The following is an 18,940-nucleotide window of genomic DNA, read 5'->3' as shown; positions in this document are numbered from 1 at the left end:
TGAAAAGATGCGAGATGGTGGTACTTGGAGTGTTGACTAGATGAACGAACGGACACACTGACAGATGCATGGACGGACGCACGGATGGCTTCACGGACGGATGGTCGCGTGGTCGGACGAAGGGGCGGATGCATGAACGAAAGCAGGGATAGACACACGGATGGACGTGCGGACACACGAACAGACACGCGCACAGACGGGCGGATGGACGCATGGACGGTCACACAGACGGACACATGGACGGACGGAAGCAAGAACGAATGAACAGACGAAAACTTCGCCCCTCTCTCCATCATTCACCCCGTGGTTTATCGCCATTTTTTCTTTTCATTGCTGACCATTTTTCGGTCATCAACAAGATGATGATTTTTCACTCACAAAAAAATACGCCAAAAGCGATGCAGAAATTTCTGCGAAACGAGCTGTTTAGCGCAATCACGTTAATAAAACCATTTACACATCTGAGCGTTAATCAAGTTGTGTGAGCCACTCAGAGGCGCGGTGTTTTTTTTTTTCTTCACAAAGGAGTGGGGCGGGGCCAGGTGGATGGGCAGTAGAGCAGGAGGCCCCTGCTCTTGGACGAATAATTTTTCAGTGTTGAAGTTTCAAGTACTCATTGAATTTCTTAAACCAGTTCAATGGCGTCGTCATAAACATGATCACCTTTGATACCGGACTTTAGTCACGCGTGCTAGTACGGAATTGTTGAGCCACTTTAAATGTCTGATGAGACAATTCCGAGTCCTTTCAGTAGCCAGTAGAATATCTAGCTCTGCAACTTGAGCCTCTGATTTGGATATGTAACCAGAAATCTTGTCGATGTTGCTTTGTAAATAAACAAACAAAAAAACACCAGCCCTGCGCGGAACGCGCAGCACAGTCACAACGAAGGCTGGAAAAGCAGACTTTCTAGAAACTTTTGTAAACTCTTTAGGTAACTGCTGCAAGCCCATTTGCACAGCATCCACTACGCCACAAATTATCATTTTTGTGTAGTAGGCAGGCATTGACAACGCTATCCTTCGTCATTCGTCGGATAAGCATGGTACCCACTACACGCTTGCAAGAAATTTTCTGCAATTTTTTATGCTATGGCTTACGATGATGAAGAATTATGCCTGAAGGGTTCATTTTGATGTAAATACTAGTCACGAAAATTTAAGATTTGCTTTCAAACGCTGGCGTACTTCTCCTGACTATTGATTGATAGATGTGCGGAATAACGTCCCAAAACCACCATAAGTTTATGAGAGACACAGCGGAGGGATCTAAAAATTTCGACCACCTGGGGTTCTTTGACGTGTGCCCAAATATGAGCACATGGGTTTACAACATTTTCGCCTCCATCAGAAATGCAGCCGTCGCAGCAGGGATTTGATCCCGCGACCTGTGGGTCAGCAGCCGAGTACCTTAGCCACAAGGCCACCGCGGCGGGGCTTCTCCTGAAAATTCCTCGTATACCACGCTGTAGCAGCAGGAGCAGCAGTTTTAAGAGACACTATCTCAACAAAAAAAAGGCACATGTACGCACTGTGTTCTCACAACTCCGTTTGCGTTGAGGCAATATACAGATTCAGGCAGATTTCCTCTTTCTGTCCCGGCCGCGTTTCCTTACGCCATCCTTTTGAGGAGTTCACCTTACATTGCATAACCATCCGGTTTTAGTGCTACCACATTCAGTAGTTCAACCTTGTGGCGACACTGTGGCTATTATTGAACTGTGCTTAATTTTACTCGCTCCCTCTATCTAGCGTCTTCCACTCTTCCTCGTTTTCAAAGGTCGACAACGGGTGAAAAAAAATATAATAACTCATAACGGCCAAAGCCAGCACCTCCTTTACGTAAACCCCCATGAATTCGTACTCTGAAGCCAGAGAAACTATGCACATGGTCGTCCTGCTATATGCAGTCTCGCTGCAAAGGATCTACGCAGCAGCAATACAGACGAATGGAGATCTGTGCGGTGGCCAGCAAGGTATTATTGTGTGTCTCGTATGTTTACGTTGCGGGAGCAACAAATTTTTAAGTTTCAATGCGGGCACAGTCAGCACTACTTTAGAAGAGACGTGACCTCTTTCCAACATTAGCAGAGGTTCCAGTAACGTTAAAATGCTCTTTTTGACAGATTTGCATCAAATGTTAGGGTTGGCCTCGTGACGGTTTCATGTCATGCTTTGTCAACAAAGTACAACATTGCAATGTGTTTATATCGCAATGATTGTTTATCCCTAAAGACTGAACAGTAAATGCAGCATAACAGGAGCAATACTTCGGCAAAAGAAGGCTAGGGCCCTAGGAAAAAGCCCCCAAACTAAGTCGGTGTCTCCGCCCACGTAGAAGAACCTGCAATATTACGATGAGCCAAGCAACCGAACAGCTCATTATTGCAACAATCTCGTATAGTTCTAAATGAGTCCTATTCCCGTTTGCCCTTAATAAAAAGAAGCAGGTAATATGTGGGCACACAAGGGAAGAGCTTTAGAGGCCCCTAACACTGGATCTTTAGTAGGAAGCCTGCACATCTTGCGACCTCAGTGCGTTTCTTACTAGTTTTGTCCAGTTGAGATTTTATGCACTGCAGCGCCCATAAATGAATGGCTAAAATATGTTCAAACTTGTGGTCAAGATTTTTTTTTCATGGAAATGAATGGTTTCTTATTTCGAAAATAAAATATCGCAAACTTTGTTTTTTAGAAGCGACGCTTCTTGCACCCCACGATGTCTGGCTGTTGTCGTCGAGGCCCGCCATCATTCTTAGTCGAAGCGCAGGTGTGAAACATCTGTGTGCGATACCGTCTAAAGTGCTTATATAGCGCGCGTATGGTTTAAATAAAACTAAACATTCTCTACATCGTTTATCATTATCTGTGGGAAATAATATCTACAGAGCGCATGTAGTTGAATAATAAACATTCTTCATATCATTTATCATTATCTTCGCACAATGCCTTCTACCGAGCGTGCTTAGCGCGCATATTATTGGAAAGTAAACATTGTTTATATTGTTAATTATTATCTGTGTGCAATACCATATACAGATCGTAGATACAGTGCATATCTTTTAAAAATGGACCATTCATAGGCGCAGCACCGCTCGAAAACTGCTCCAAGAACAAGTGCATCGTTCAGCGTCCTGACGTATTGTGCAAGCAGAATCGTACATAGACCTCGCCACTAGGAGTCACTGATAACGACGCGCGTTCCCCGCTGTCATAACACCGCCATGGGCAAGAGCGCATGTGAGGCACTGCTCTGAGCAGCAAAGTGGAACCGTCACGACTCTGACCCCGCTTATGAGCTCCAGACGCGGTAGCACTATCGCCGCGAAGCCAACCAACGTAGCGGAGATTGCTGGAAGCCGCGGCTGGACAGCAACGCTGACAAGAATCGAAGGCAATGGCTCAAGCAGTCGCCGCTCGATGGCAACGTCAATGGAGCATTTCTTGAGCACTCACTTTGTGGATGTGCAGCGATTTTTGATAATGTCTTGTAAGTCCAGGCGTCTTTAGATATGACCACTTTATAAGCTCTCGTAAGCATTTATTTCTGGTAACTGGCTGTCCTTGAGTATTACGGAGTGTGCAGTGCAAGTTGGAGGTACGGTACTTAGACAGGACACTGGCAAGCTGTCCCAGGAAATGAAGAATCTCATTAAGAAGCGTCAAAGCATGAAAGCCTTAAGAAGGACGGGCAAAATAGAGTTAGTAGAGCTTTCCAAGTCGATTAATAAGCGTAAGGTATTCATTGTAAAAAGGTATAACATGGAGAGAATTGAACACGCTCTGAAGAACGGAGGAAGCATCAAAGCAGTGAAGAGGAAACTTGAGATAGCAAAAAATCGGATGTATGCACTAAGAGACAAGGAAGGCAAAATAACTACCAATATGGATAGGATAGTTAAAGTAGCGGAGGATGTTTACAGAGATCTGTACAGTCGCCAAGGACAACCACGACCTTATTATAAGAACTAGCAGTAACCCAGATGACACCCCACCAGCAATAATAGAAGAAGTCAAAAAAGCTTTGGAGAGCGGGCAAAGAGGCAAAGCTGCTGGTGAGGATCAGGTAACATCAGATCTGCTGAAAGATGGAGGACAGATTGTGTTAGAAAAACTAGCCACACTGTTTATGAGGTGTCTCCTGACGGGAAGCGTACCAGAATCTTAGAAGAATGCTAACATCATCTTAATACATAAGAAAGATATGACAAGGACTTGAAGAATACAGGCCGATAAGCTTGCTCTCCGAAGTATGCAAGCTAAATACAAAGGTAATTGCTAACAGAATTAAGACCACATTAGAATTCAATGAACCAAAGGAACAAGGAGGATTTGAATAGGCTACTCAACAATCGACCACATTCATACTATCAATCAGGTAATAGAGAAATGCTCAGAATATAGCCAACCACTATATATAGCCTTCATAGGTTAAGAGAAGGCGTTTGATTCAGTAGAAATATCAGCAGTCATGCAGACACTACGGAATCAGGCCGTCGACGAAGCATATATAAACATCCTAGAAGAAATCTACGGGGGATAAACTGCTACTATAGTGCTTCATAAAGAAAGCAACAGAATACCAATAAAGAAGGGTGTAAGGAAGGGGGATACAATCTTCCCAATGTTATTTACCATGTGCTTACAGGAGGTTCTCAGAGGCCTAGAATGGTAACAGTTAGTGATAAGAATTAATGGAGAGTACCTTAGTAACCTGCGCTTCGCCGATGACATGCATTGCTGAGTAACTCAGAAGACGAATCGCAAGTGATGATTATGGAGTTAGACAAGAAGAGCAGAAAGGTAGATCTTAAAATTAATCTGCAGGAAACGAAAGTAATGTACAACAACCTCGGAAGAGAGAAGCGCTTCGAGATGGGTAGTAGTCCACTTCAAGTTGTAAAAGACTATGTCTACTGACGGCAGGTAATAACCGCGGAGCCGAAGCACGAGATTGAAGTAACTAGAAAAATGAGAATGGAGTGAAGCCCGTTTATCAAGCACTCTCAATTTATGACAGTTAGATGGCCACTACCCCTCTAGAGGAAGATATATAACAGCTGTATCTTGCCGGTACTTAGCTACGGAGCAGAAACCTGGATACTTATAAAGCTGGTTCAGCTTAAATTGAGGACGACGCAGCGAGAAATGGAAAGAAAAATGGTAGGTGTAACTTTAAGAGACAAGAAGAGGGCAGAGTGGATTGGGGAACAAACGGGTGTTAAAAATATCATAGTTGAAATCAAGAAGAGGAAATGGACATGGGCCGGGCATGTAGCGCGTAGACAGGATAACCACTGGTCTATAAGTTTAACTGACTGAATTTCCAGAGATGGCAAGCGGGTTAGGGGGAGACAGGAGGTTAGGTGGGCAGATGAGGTTAAGAAGTTCGTGGGTATAAATTGTCAGCAGCAAGCAGAGGACTGAGTTGACTGGCGAAACATGGAAGAGGCCTTTCTCCTGCAGTGGACGTAGTCAGGCTGCTGCTGCTGCTGCTGATGATGATGATGATAATGATGATGATAATGAAGAAGATGATGATGATGATGAAATACAGCAAAAAGAAAGAAAATACGCCTTAGATGTCTCATCAAACGCAAAATTTGACCATAGGCGTCAGCGTCTCGATTTGGCAGCGTCAACCTGACCGATACCAAAAACCATCTCTTGATTACTGTTACGCTGACGTCATCGCACTCAGGTTTGGACAGATTGTCAAATTCTGGGACATCATTACAGCGTCACTAAAACGTTATGATGATGTCACAAAAGGTGACATCCCACGACTTTGTCGTCATATCAAGTCGTCACTTGGTCTAACTGAGGTCGATCAGAGAGGCAGTGCAAAAGGATGTCATCTGCGGAAAGCTTCTTAAGTGGAGCGGGCGTCAGTCAACGCATCACCTGCAACCAAAAAAAAAAATAAGAGGATGGCTTTGGCCTTTGAATCATCTTAGGCGAATACATAACGGATAACATTTCTTGTGGCAATTACAGGTATAACAACGTATATTGACCTCAAAACGAAATGTTGTGGAACCTTTCGTTTAGAAAAAACATGTTCAAATATTTTGAAGAGGAAACAAGAACGTAAATCTGACAGTTAAACAGCCCTCTACACAGTAAATATGTTATGGCTATTCAGAAAAATTAACGATTCACGAGGATCTGCCGCTGATGTCTCATCTTGTTAGGCTCAAGGAAATTTCGAAGATTCCATCCGCCGTTCATGCAAAATAACGTGTGAGCGAGCACGTCACAGGAGTTTCTTTGTCATCCACTCACAGTCAACATAAGCTGTTCAAGAAGTTGCTGCCTCATGAGGCCACAGGTCTAGCAGAAACACCGCCTCTTCAACCTTCTTACGTGCCAACTATTAATATGCAAACTTAACACATCAAATGAGGTGCACAGGGCTCACGAAATACACAATTACGCTAATAATCGAAGAATACAGGTGTCTAAAGATATAAAATAAGAAAGCTCAAAACTGTTGATCGCAACGTTAACAGAAACAGCGCCAACCGAAACAATTTGTGCACAGCTTCAAGATGCGAGAGTCAAATCAGCATTCGCTGTTTAACTCACGTTGTTATGCATCATGCCGACCAGGCCTGTCCAATTCCCATTCGGCAAAGGCACTCCCCAATGGCCGTCCTCGGGTGAATGCAAAGTGTAACTGCGAGTGTAAGAAACTTGGTGAATTCGCAAATTTTGCTAATGCCCGGGTGCAAGTGCGCTAGTGTCGTACCACGAATGAACAGACTTACAGACTTACATAAATGATGACAATGAATTGCCCTCTGCGCTACTTATCAAAAAAACCCGGATGATAATAAATGAGAAGCAGCTGATTGGCGAGTGCAATGCGGTGTGCGTGACCAGCCTTACTGCGCATGCGCAACAGCTGGCCCAAGCGCTGCCATAAAGCGCTCACCCGCTAACGCGTTCGGGTCTGTGGTAAGGGGCTGGACATACAATTTCCGGCAAGTACACTAGAGGGATCTCTGGCGCGAGTGTCTGTGGGAGCTGCAGCGCATGGCATTTCAGCGAGCATAGAAATGACGGGTAGTACACGCATTTGTCTAACTTTCGTACTTTCGGCTCCGGTTGGCTTCGCGTGGCTTGAAGTTGCTTTGTAACGTTGTACTTCACCACTTTAACATTTTAGGCTCCTCAATTGAAATCAGCTCACGAAGTTTATAACCGTCCGTTTTTTCATTCAAAACAAAAGCAATACTCCGCAATAAAGGAAGACACAAGTGCGTTGAAAGCCCTCAAGCTCGAAGAAGCAAATCCATGCACTACCCATCATTCCCATGGTCACTGGAATATATCAGTGCCAGAGTCCCCTCTAGTTCAATTTAGGAAAAACTTTGAGGCTGGGTACCTCCACCTTATATTATCACAGCAATCACGTGATGGCGTCGGGAAACGAGATTATGCAGACGCGCGATGAACCGACGCGTTGTATCCTATAGTAAGAATGCGCTGGTACGCGCTAGTCCGTTCGGGCCGGTGAAACTGGCTCTGCAAGAGGTGGTGGCCTCTCTCCCTTACACTCTCTCAGCAATCACGTGATGGGATTGGGGAGCGAGATTCTGCAGACGCGCGATGAACCCACGTTCTCCCGCGTATATAGCGTAGCGATCAACCCGTGTGGCGTGCTCCCACAAGAGTTCGCGACGAGTAACAGAAACTACAGTGGTGTGCTTCATTTGAATTCATTTGAGTTCAAGGTGCGCTTTATTTGAAAGCACGCGTTCACATCGGGAAAGGTACCCGTGATGAGCGAGACTTTAGGTCTACTCAAGCGCTTCTTCGCATACCACTCATGATTCCCTTTAATGGGGGATGGCGTAATTTTTCTCAGTGTGTGGCCAGAGCTATACTGAAGGTCCATTCAATGAATTAACACGTTTTGACCTAGTGTGCGCTTTCTTCAACACAACTGCAATAGTCGGATATACCACTACAAGGGAGTGCTATTTACTCCTAGACGGTGGATAAATATGAGCCTACGTTATTGCAATTGGTGTGCAGTCTATTGACTGTCGTCATGAGTCACACGGCCGGTGATCTCGCCATCTGGTGCCCTATCGGGAATGTTCTTTGTCGTGCACGAAATCGCTAATTACGCTTCGCTTATCTTATAAACTTGTATTTGAGTAGAAGTCCTTACCTCTCCTCAGACAGCGTGCATGGTGCCCGTTGGCGATCAAAACACATGCAGAAATATGATGAGTTGTTTAGTTCTAAAGAAGCGATGCCTGTTGTGTGTTAGCAACCCCGTAAAGCACACAGTTTCTTTAATATAAGTTGTTTTAGCGCAAAGGGAAGACGACATTTGTGGACTTACTTTCCATCGAAAAGCCTCACAGAACAATTTCAAGGGTCTGAACATTTCATACGCACGCTACATCCTGCTGATAATAAATATGTTTTCACACACGTGTACATTACAGAGTCAGTATTGGCGGGAACGGCCAATTTGCAGTGCTTCTATGGGCTTGAGTAGCTCTCACGCAAGAAAGATTTCACCTCCCACCGTTGTTTACCACATGTTCTAAATGAACATAATAAGCAGACCACTGTCTAGCAGTCTCGAAAGAGGCCAGGGCTCATTACTATTCCACGTGATGCTAACTTTACCAAGGTAAGAACAAGTCATTACCGACATTTACACGTAAGGGCTAACTCCTTCATTTTGTGAACTATCTCACTATTGTCACTTTTCGTAAGGGGCATTGCTTCTGTGTCTGTTCACAAGGCTCTGCACGGCTGTCCTTTAGGGCGATATTTTACATATAATCCGCAGCTCCGACTTTTCGGGCCTATGACAACGCGGTAATTCTAGAAAAGGGCTCATGCAGGAAAGAAGTAGACAAATAAGTGTGTGAGCCTCACGTGAACCCCAGATTTTCTGTAAGTAGATCCAAGAGGTTGGCCATAGGTCCAGACATTTGCACCTCGTCCATGTTAAAGGTGTCACCGCTGAAGTTCAAACGGAGCCGCTCCGAATGGGGTTTCTGGGGTTGACTGCATGTTTAATGCAGAAAACTTCACTAGTTCGCGGGACCACGTCGTGGCAAGTGGTTAAGAAAGCATAAAATATTCATAATCAGAAACACCCTTATGTAGGTATGTCTGACTGTATCTCTGCGGGAATTTTTTTTTCAAGATGCAGTATTACAGAGTACGTACTTCCAATCTTCAATGCCGCTCAGATAACCCTTGGCGATGACATTGCGACAGCCAGGATTTCCTACTGTTTGCAAGCCTCTACAAATAACATTCGTTGTGGCTTTTGCGCTTTTTATTGTGGGGCTATTTACTGATTCAACATTCGTTTTGAATCCTTCATCAACGTACATACTGCACCAAAGTGCTCTGGGCATACATGTGTTTTTCAATAGTGGTTTTGTTCATTTGTTCAGTCATGTGGAGATGCGATTACACAAACCACGGCCACGTTAATTATTTATATGAACTTTCTCATGAATCGTTCTCTTTAAGTATTGAATATTTAAATTCAGTGTTCCTACAAAAAAAAACATTTCTAATGTCACGTTTTCAGAAAAGCCATGTAGGTTAGATAACCTGCCCGTATCGATCAACGACTTTCCGCCTGTCCTTCGCAGACGACTGCTTCATTAGGAACTCTTATAAGCACGATTGAAAAAGATTAGTGCATTTTACAAAATACATTCATCATCCCCAATACTTCTATCATTGTATTTAGGATTTTCTCCCTGTTTGTCAGATCGTAACGTTTCAACTCACTTGCAACACCGCAACTCTAACCTTCTTTCCGAGGAATGGTTTCACTGCAATATAAATCAAGAAATTTTGATTAAATAACCAACAGAGATGAGTATCAGCAAAATAAGTGTCACAATTATTTAGCCAGAAACCTGCTTATATTGTTTGGAGGCATTTTTCATTGTTTAATAGAGTAATAATTTACAGTTTACTATTTATGTAGGTTAAAGTACAAGCGATTCATGCTACAAACTGAGACCTGTGTGGATAGTCGTCGGCCGTCCGGTAATTTCGTCTATGGTGAGGTGCGGGGGCATCTAAAGATGCGGCATGCAACATTCATTCCTTATGGCAAGTGCTCGTGTAATTTATCCAATAGACTGGACCATTCGCGTCCTGCTCGTAAACGGAACAGAATCATCTCAAGCAATCGCAAATCTTGCCAAACGTTAAAGCGTGTTCTGCGTAGGGAATTAATAGCCGTTTTTGAGGAGAAAGCTCGACTACATCGAAATTTGGAAACAAGGGCGCGTGCCAGTATGTTACGAATTTCAGGTGCACACAATCACGCCATCTTGCTTATACAGCAGAGTTATTGCAATATCGCAACTCAATTTATACTGCGAAATACAATGGGACATTTTTTTTAAAAGCAACAAGCCCAGCCAATTAGCAGCAAATGCTTCGCCAACAGTGACAGTGACGGCCTCATGAAATGTCTTAAGCCGTCCGAAACTAACCGCTTTCGTTCATTTCCTTCAGTGGCTTCTTGCACCGTCGCAAGGAGAAGAATGACCAGGCTTCAGAGAGGCTACCTCCTAAAACGCAGTGAAGAACATTTCTTAGGTACCTTTCTTTTTCAATTGTCTTACTATGCGTCACTTGTTATTGAGTATTCGCGTGACATGCGTGCATATGCGAGAGCTCATTGAGCCATGAGGCACTTGGTTATTGTAAATGATTATTCGTAAGCCATTTAGATTCTTCATAACATATGCATAATCCCCAGATCGCGCTGCCCTTCGTATAATTCTGTCGGCGGCTAAGCGTTTCCTTGATGGCAAAAGTTGTGCCTTTGCTATACACATAAATGGGTTCTTTTGGAGAGCACGTGGTATATAAGGTTATTCGCTGTCACTTTTGTCTCGGCACCAGTCTTCAATCGATGAACCTACGGCATATTCAAGCTAGTTTCAACGGGTCACTTGCACAAGCTAAAGAAACAGAAGAACGAGCGTATATTTATGGGGATGAGCCCTAAGGTAAATTGTGACTAAGTTTACTTTATGAACCCGAATACTTGAGTGCAAAATAAAAACCATGACCGCTTTTCCTAATTGTTGCAGCCCAGGTAAAACTATGAAAGAAAAGTCAACGTACAAAATACAGCCGCGGGGGTCTAGTGGATAAGGTACTCGGCTGCGGACCCACAGGTCATGGCATCCAATCCCGGCTGCGGCGGCTGCATTTCCATAGGAGGTGGAAATGTGTTAGGGCCGTGTGCTCAGATTTGGGTGCACGTTAAAGAACCCCAGGTGGTCGAAATTTCCGGAGGCCTCCACTACGGCGTCTCTCATCATCATATGGTGGTTTTGGGACGCTCAACCCCCCATATCAATCAAATGTACAAAATACAAATAAAACATGTTGTCTGTAAACCTGGTTACGATATTTTCACGCGATTATATATGTTCATTCAAACTTTCTTGACGGATGAACGCCTGTATCTGGTATTGCGTATGTCACCAACCTTACAAAAATAAACTTTGAATGTCCATTGACCACTTACCGAGGTTTTTTTTACTCAGTAGACGATTAATTAAACGGCATCTTCTGATGAGTGCACTGATTGAAAATTTTATTGACATCAGGTTGGAAAAAGTCAATTCACTCTAACTCTACATTTTTATTTTAAATGCGTTAAAAATGTTCAACTGAACATGTTTATTTGACCTAGTATTGATCACTCTCAATGAGGTATAGCTGATGGTTGATGTTGACACCTACATCAACAGCAGGGGCCGAGCGAACAAAACGTGTACGTGTGTGTGTGTTTGTGTGCGTGTTCTGCGGTTTTTATTGCGGGTATATTTCTGCAAGATGCATATGTCAGTATGGACCCTGCATTATGCATACAGTTACAGCACTCCGGAGAGCAGCAATGTATTACATAAAACTATGTGCAAGGAAATGTTTTCAGGTACTAACTGAGTGGCGCACGTGCTTCTGAACAGCGTATACGGGAATATTTATCTGATACACACTAGCGTGTAGCAGTCAAGTGTGGCATGTGTATTTTCTTCGTTGATGTGAAAACATTTTGACAACTGATATTAGCAAAAATATTGTTCATTCTTTGTTTATACCAATGCAAATTCTGTGCATTGAGAGGCAGTGTCTGTATATTATTATTGTTATTTTGTTTAGCGAACTTCGGTGACTGTGAGCGTATTTACCTATCTCTATCTGTCTATCTAAGCGCTTACGTTTGGGTGTTCTCGTCGTCACACCCTTAACTTGGCGTGAACTAAAATTAGCACAGAAGGTTAAAAGGGTTTAACGAATATGGCGCGCTAGTCAAAACATGAATAATGTCCCTATCCCGTCGCATACGTCATCAAACACTTCCCGCAAGACAGTGGCACATACCCACGGGCAGGTATGTGCCGCTAGTATGTGGGTATGTGCCACAGGTGATGGACACTTAATATCAACTCAGGAGCGATGAGAACACACAACGGGCATTATTAACGTGCGAGCGTTAAGAAATGCTTGACATCGGTAGCGTCGACCCGACGAATACAAAAAAAAAGTCAGGGTTCCAGCTGAAATCCAACCCAAGGATTCTGCGTGGCAATGAAGCATTTTACCACAGAGCTACGCAGGTTCTCGGAACTACTTTTCAAATAGACCTTAATGTTCATGAAACTTCAACAGTGGTTGCAGTGCTGCCTACCCAATTTTATAAACATTACACATGTGCTCCTTTCGTATATCCGTCTCGCCGGGTTAACGTCAATTGTGGTCACTTGCCATGCACTGAAGTTCATTTATGTGGCAGTGTTCAGGATCCCCTAGAGCATCAGCGCTTCATATCAGCTTCTGGTGTTGCTAATACGTATTTTTCAGTTGGAATCGTTGCGCAAGTGCAAATAACTGGTTATATAAACATCTGCAACTCTTCAACGTATGTCTGTGCGAGCAACGTTTGCACATATGTTTAGCGTCATTTCATGAAGTTTCACACAATAAAATAGCGACACGGTCACCTTACCTACGACTGCTTCGTAAAATGTCGATTCCCAGGTGCATGGGATCTGCAGAATGTTTTATTATTTTTTATAAAAAGTGTAGTAAACATGCGGATTGCACGCATCGTGGTAGCAGTTATACACGAAGACAATGCAGAATAGCCGCGTATTTCAAAGATTGGGCCCTTTTTCGCCTCAGGCTGTTGACCGTGGTACTGTCGACCCCCGTGGGGGGAGGAGTGGGGTGTGGAATGATCAAAATCTCACTTGTCTGGCCGCTCTTTTTTTCTATTTTTAGCAAGCCGAGAGTTGCACGTGCAGGCGCTAACGTGGAGGAACCATGACGAGTCGACGACCACCGAACGGGTGAAAAGGCGCCTGCACTCTTAAAAAAATGGTGGTAGTACTTGCTAACTTTGGGGTAGTAACGGTTTGTCACATATGTTACAACCATCGTAGTAAGCGCAGTTAGTGATGGCGAGGGAGGTAACAGTTACTACCTTTGCTATTACTACCAGCATTTAGTAACTGTTACTACCGTAGCCATTCACACCCATGGGTAGTAGGAAGATTTAAAGGTTGCAAGAAAACAAGTAGTAACCGATACTACCTTCCTTGTTCATTTATTTTGACATATTATTTCTCCACTGCTTATGTTAATGAATGTTGATTGATTGATTTGTGGGGTTTAACGTCCCAAAACCACCATATGATTATGAGAGACGCCGTAGTGGAGGGCTCCGGAAATTTCGACCACCTAGGCTTCTTTAACGTGCACCCTAATCTGAGCACACAGGCCTACAACATTTTCGCCTCCATCGGAAATGCAGCCGCCGTAGCCGGCAATCGAACCCGTGACCTGCGGGTCAGCAGCGGAGTACCTTAGCCACTAGTCCACCGCGGCGGGGCATGTTAATGAATGTCTCAATACTAGACAACTTCGGGTAATGAAGCGTGGTGTGCCTTGACCGCGAATAAAAGGTACCCCTAACATGCTTACTGTTTTTTACGCATACATGTAGTATGCAGGAATCGTGGAGTATATGTAGCCCCTACTTTGCAGGGGCATGTTTGGCACAGGGGAGCATTTGTGTTTCAGGACGAATTACAACAAATTTTATTTTATAGCACTATAGTACACGACCTGGTTACGTGTGTTTGGTGACGTGGCACAAGATGTTTAACCAGACTTACTTATAACCCCGCAGGGGCGCCTGCCCAAGTAGGCGTTTGGTGTGTAGCGACACCACGGACCCGAGCTAACGGGAGAATTTCTACTCCCTCCCACGCCTAGCCGTGCGTGGCTTTGCCGTGTCTAGGGAAAAGGGGATCCTGGGCGTTGAGCTGACGCTGGGTGATTGGACCTTTAAAGCCCCCCAGCAGAGGCAACACACCCCTTTGGCCCTGGCTTCACGTAGACGGCACCCCCGGATTGACCCGCCCAAGGGGAATCGGCAGTCGCCTTTTCCTGTCTTCCCCTCACACCTTCGTCTTTTCTCTTACTTCAAATCTTTCCTGTCCTCTACTCTTTTCCGTTGAGTTCCGTGTTTCCTGGCGGCAAGGGTTAACCCTGTGTGGCTATCCTACCTTGGATACACCATATTCGGTTATAGTGGTGGTGTACAGCTGGCGTCTGCAAGTCCTGTGCTTACAGACCCTGCAGCGTCCCCTTGTAGGACTCCATGGTGGGTTGCTGGCGCCGCTGCCGAAAATAAACCTTTTCTTATGGATTGTTCCTTCCCCCCCCTCCCTGATTGCCCTCAGAAAAGAGGGGGCACCGATGAAGTATTCCAGTTTTTTGGTCACCAGAGAGTATCCTTTCCCCAATTCCACGTTATCCACGCTGACACAACCGGCAAATCAGTGAGAACAATTTCACCATTTCTTGTTTCAAAGTCTATGACAGAAATCTTTGGCCCAGGATATAAAGCATCGAGAATTTCAAGTGGTGACCTCCTGTTGGAGCTGCGCGACCAGAAACAGTATGAAAAATTGTCTAATCTAGTGAAATTCGGAGATACCAAATTAATAGTAACCCCACACCGAACCATGAACACCAGCCGTGGCGTTGTTTCAGATTATGACCTGTTAGGGCTTACGGAGGCTGAACTCCTGGAGGGTTTTAGCGAACAAAATGTCACCAACATGAAGCGAATTAGGATGAGGCGTGATGGCAAAGAAATCCAGACTAAGCACCTGATACTCACCTTCAATTCAAGTGTACTGCCCGACTCCGTTGAGGCTGGGTATATCAGGCTTCAAGTGAGGCCATATATACCAAACCCTCTCCGATGTTTCAAATGCCAGCGGTTTGGCCACAGTTCACAGAACTGCCAAGGCCGCCTAACTTGCGCGAAATGCAGTGCTGAAGAACACACATCAGATGCCTGTGAAAACTCTCTTCACTGTGCGAACTGTAATGGGGAGCATGCCGCGTATTCGCGGTCATGCCCATGCTGGAAAAAAGAAAAGGAAATTGTCACAATTAAGGTAAAACAAAACATTTCATTTAGGGAGGCACGAAGGCAGGTGTCTTGCCTACCAGAAACCAGCTTTGCCGAAGTGCCGCGTCAGGGGGCAGCGCCACGACGGCCCCCGGCGCCTGTCTGGCACACGCGTAGTGAGCCAGCGCTGACGCCATCCGCCCCCTCGGCGGTTGCAGCCAGTGCTGCTCCGCCATCCAAGAAGTACCCACCAACCTCCGGGCTGGGGGCCGCGAAGGTCTCGAATTATGAGGCGAGGCCCTCAAAACGAATGCAGCGCTCGCAAGAGCGCGTGTCCAGCGCCTCGCAAGAGGCAATGGACACAATACCGAGCATGAGGGCGCAGCCAGCGCCTAAGGATCGGCGCGACTCCGTCGACCGATCCAAAAAAAGAAAAATCTCGTGTCATGGCCCCTGGAAAGGGTCCGTGAGCTAACTTTCCATTCTTGAGCACACAGCACAAAACACATCTAAAATGGATACACAGATCTTACAGTGGAATGTGCGAGGACTTCTCCATAACCTCGATGATATTAGAGAACTTCTTAATAAACATACTCCAAAGGTGCTGTGTGTTCAGGAGACACATCTCAAGTCCACACAAACAAACTTTCTAAAGCATTATGCCATCTTCCGCAAAGACCGTCACGACGCTGCCGCTTCGTCAGGCAGTGTTGCTATAATAGTTGATAAAGGTATTGCCTGTAAGCAATTAAACCTCCGAACTTCTCTTGAGGCAGTTGCTGTCCGAGCAGTGCTGTTCGGAAAGCTACTAACAATTACCTCTATTTACATTCCCCCGTGCTATCAACTTTCAAAGACACAATTTCAAAGCTTCATTGATGAACTTCCTCCGCCATATATAGTCGTTGGTGATCTAAATGCACATAATCCCGTATGGGGCGACTCCCGTTTAGATGCGCGAGGACGCTTAATAGAACACTTTCTGTTTTCGTCAGGTGCATGTCTACTAAACAAAAAACAACCAACGTATTATAGCACTACACACAACACATACTCTTCTATAGACCTGAGTATTGTCTTGAGTGCTATAATTCCATATCTGGAGAGGTTCGTTCTCAAGAACCCTTTTGGGAGTGACCACTTCCCGATTATGTTAAAGTTAACAAAAGAAGATACATGCTCGCCTGACTTTCCTCGCTGGAACACCAAGTCAGCCAACTGGGAACTGTTTCGAGAAATTAGATTTTTAGACGGAGATGAGATTGCTGATTTTAATATAGACGATGCTGTAGCATACCTAACAGGTTTTATTATTGACGCTGCAGTGAAATGTATCAAGCAAACCAACGGAATGACCAATAAACGTCGCATTCCATGGTGGAACGACGATTGTTGAAAGCGCGAAATAGACAAAATAAAGCTTGGAAACTACTCCGAAATCACCCAACGGCTGAAAACCTCAGCAATTTCAAACAGGTTAAGTCCCAAGCCAGAAGAACGCGTCGTCTTGCAAACAAAGAAAGTTGGAATAGGTACATCTCCGGTATAAATTCCTACACCGACGAAACGAAGGTTTGGAATAGGGTAAACAATTTAATGGGTCGGGAGTCACACCCCCTACCTTTGGTAAGTAGCCGAGGGGAGAGCCTGGAGGAGCAGGCGGACTGCCTAGGCGAACACTTCGAATACGTCTCAAGTGCACCGCACTACACAGAAACGTTCTCAAGATTCAAAGAACGCAAAGAGTGGCAACCCCTTAAATCTAAACGTCCATCCAGGGAGGCTTACAACTGCCCATTTTCATTAGCTGAACTTAAGGCATCTCTTGTGTACTGCAACAACTCGGCGCCAGGTGGCGATCGTATAACGTACGAAATGATCAAGTATCTTCACCCAGAAGCACTAAAAACGCTCCTAACCCTCTTCAATACCATGTGGAAAGCTGGATATATTCCATTGTCATGGAAAGAAGCGATAGTCATCCCGGTACTTAAACAAGGCAAAGACCCGTCCTTGGCCCCCAGCTACAGGCCAATAGCGTTAACAAGCTGTTTATGCAAACTCTATGAGAAAATGTTAAATCGGCGCTTAACCCACTTCCTAGAAAGTAACAGTATACTAGACCCCCTTCAGTGTTGTTTCAGAGAGGGGAGGTCGACAATAGACCACCTTGTTCGCATAGCGACATACATCAGAGATGCATTTATTCATAGGCAGTTCGTACTTTCGGTATTCTTGGACCTGGAGAAAGCGTACGATACCACATGGCGATTCCGGATCCTACGCGATCTTGCCGCCATGGGCATCCATGGGAAAATGCTAAACACAATTAAAAGTTATCTGTCTAACCGAACCTCTCGCGTAAAAGTGGGAAATGCTCTCTCTAGATCATTTACCCAAGAGATTGGTGTTCCGCAAGGGGGCGTGCTTAGTTGCACACTCTTTCTTGTAAAAATGAACTCCCTGCAGTCAGTCATTCCAAGCGCGATGTTTTATTCTGTGTATGTTGATGATGTGCAGATGAGTTTCAAATCATGCAATATGTCTATCTGCGAACGACAAGTGCAGCTTGGAATGAATAAATTTTCTAAATGGGCGGATGAGAATTGTTTTAAAATAAACACCCAGAAAAGTACTTGCGTACTCTTCTCCAACAAATGAGGGGTAATGCCACTACCAAATATTGTGATCAAGGGAGACCAACTCTCTGTGAGCAGCGAGCATAAATTCCTAGGAACCACTTTAGATTCTAAGCTCACGTTTATTCCCCATATTAAACATTTAAAAATGAAATGTCTGAAACCGATGAACCTCCTAAAGCTCCTATCACGTACAACCTGGGGTAGTGATCGGAAGTGTCTCTTGAACTTGTACAAAAGCCTTGTTTTGTCGCGCCTTGATTACGCCTCTATAATTTATCATTCCGCAACGCCAAGTGCTTTGAAAATCCTAGACGCCGTTCACCATCTGGGTATCCGACTGGCAACCGGTGCTTTCAGGACAAGTCCGATCCAGAGTCTCTATGTAGAGTCAAATCAGTGGGCACTTCACCTGCAGCGATCCTATAGCAGTTTCACTTATTTTATAAAGGTACGTGCAAACATAAAGCATCCTTGTTATTCAGCTATAAACGATATGACCGCTGCCACCCTCTACCATAATCGACCCGCAGCGAGAAAGCCGTTCTCTTTGCGTGTGAGAAGCTTAAGTGAGGAAATGGGTGTTCCGCTGCTAGAACTTTGTCCTATGCCCACAACAAAACATTTACCGCCGTGGCAGTGGCAGCTCATACATTGTGACACTTCCTTTGCCGAGATCACTAAACATGCACCAGAAGCACATATTAAAATGCATTTCCGACAACTGCAGTCCAACTACTCATGCGTAGAGTTTTAACTGACGCTTCGAAGTCGCATGCAGGGGTGGCTTATGCAATCATCGGACCATCCTTCTCGGAATCCGGTGTGCTGCACCCGGAAAC

The 18,940-nt window shown here is 44.8% G+C and overlaps 1 protein-coding gene across 1 annotated transcript in view; it reads right to left on the bottom strand.

The window, feature by feature from the left end:
- Nucleotides 1–18,940, bottom strand: part of LOC119169751 (glutamate receptor ionotropic, kainate 2-like) — a 62,366-nt gene that overhangs the window by 13,774 nt on the left and 29,652 nt on the right. The window lies entirely within an intron of this gene.

This window comes from Rhipicephalus microplus, chromosome 2, assembly GCF_043290135.1.
Source record: "Rhipicephalus microplus isolate Deutch F79 chromosome 2, USDA_Rmic, whole genome shotgun sequence".
Classification (NCBI taxonomy): Eukaryota; Metazoa; Arthropoda; class Arachnida; order Ixodida; family Ixodidae; genus Rhipicephalus; species Rhipicephalus microplus.
This window is presented reverse-complemented; position numbering and strand designations above follow the sequence as displayed.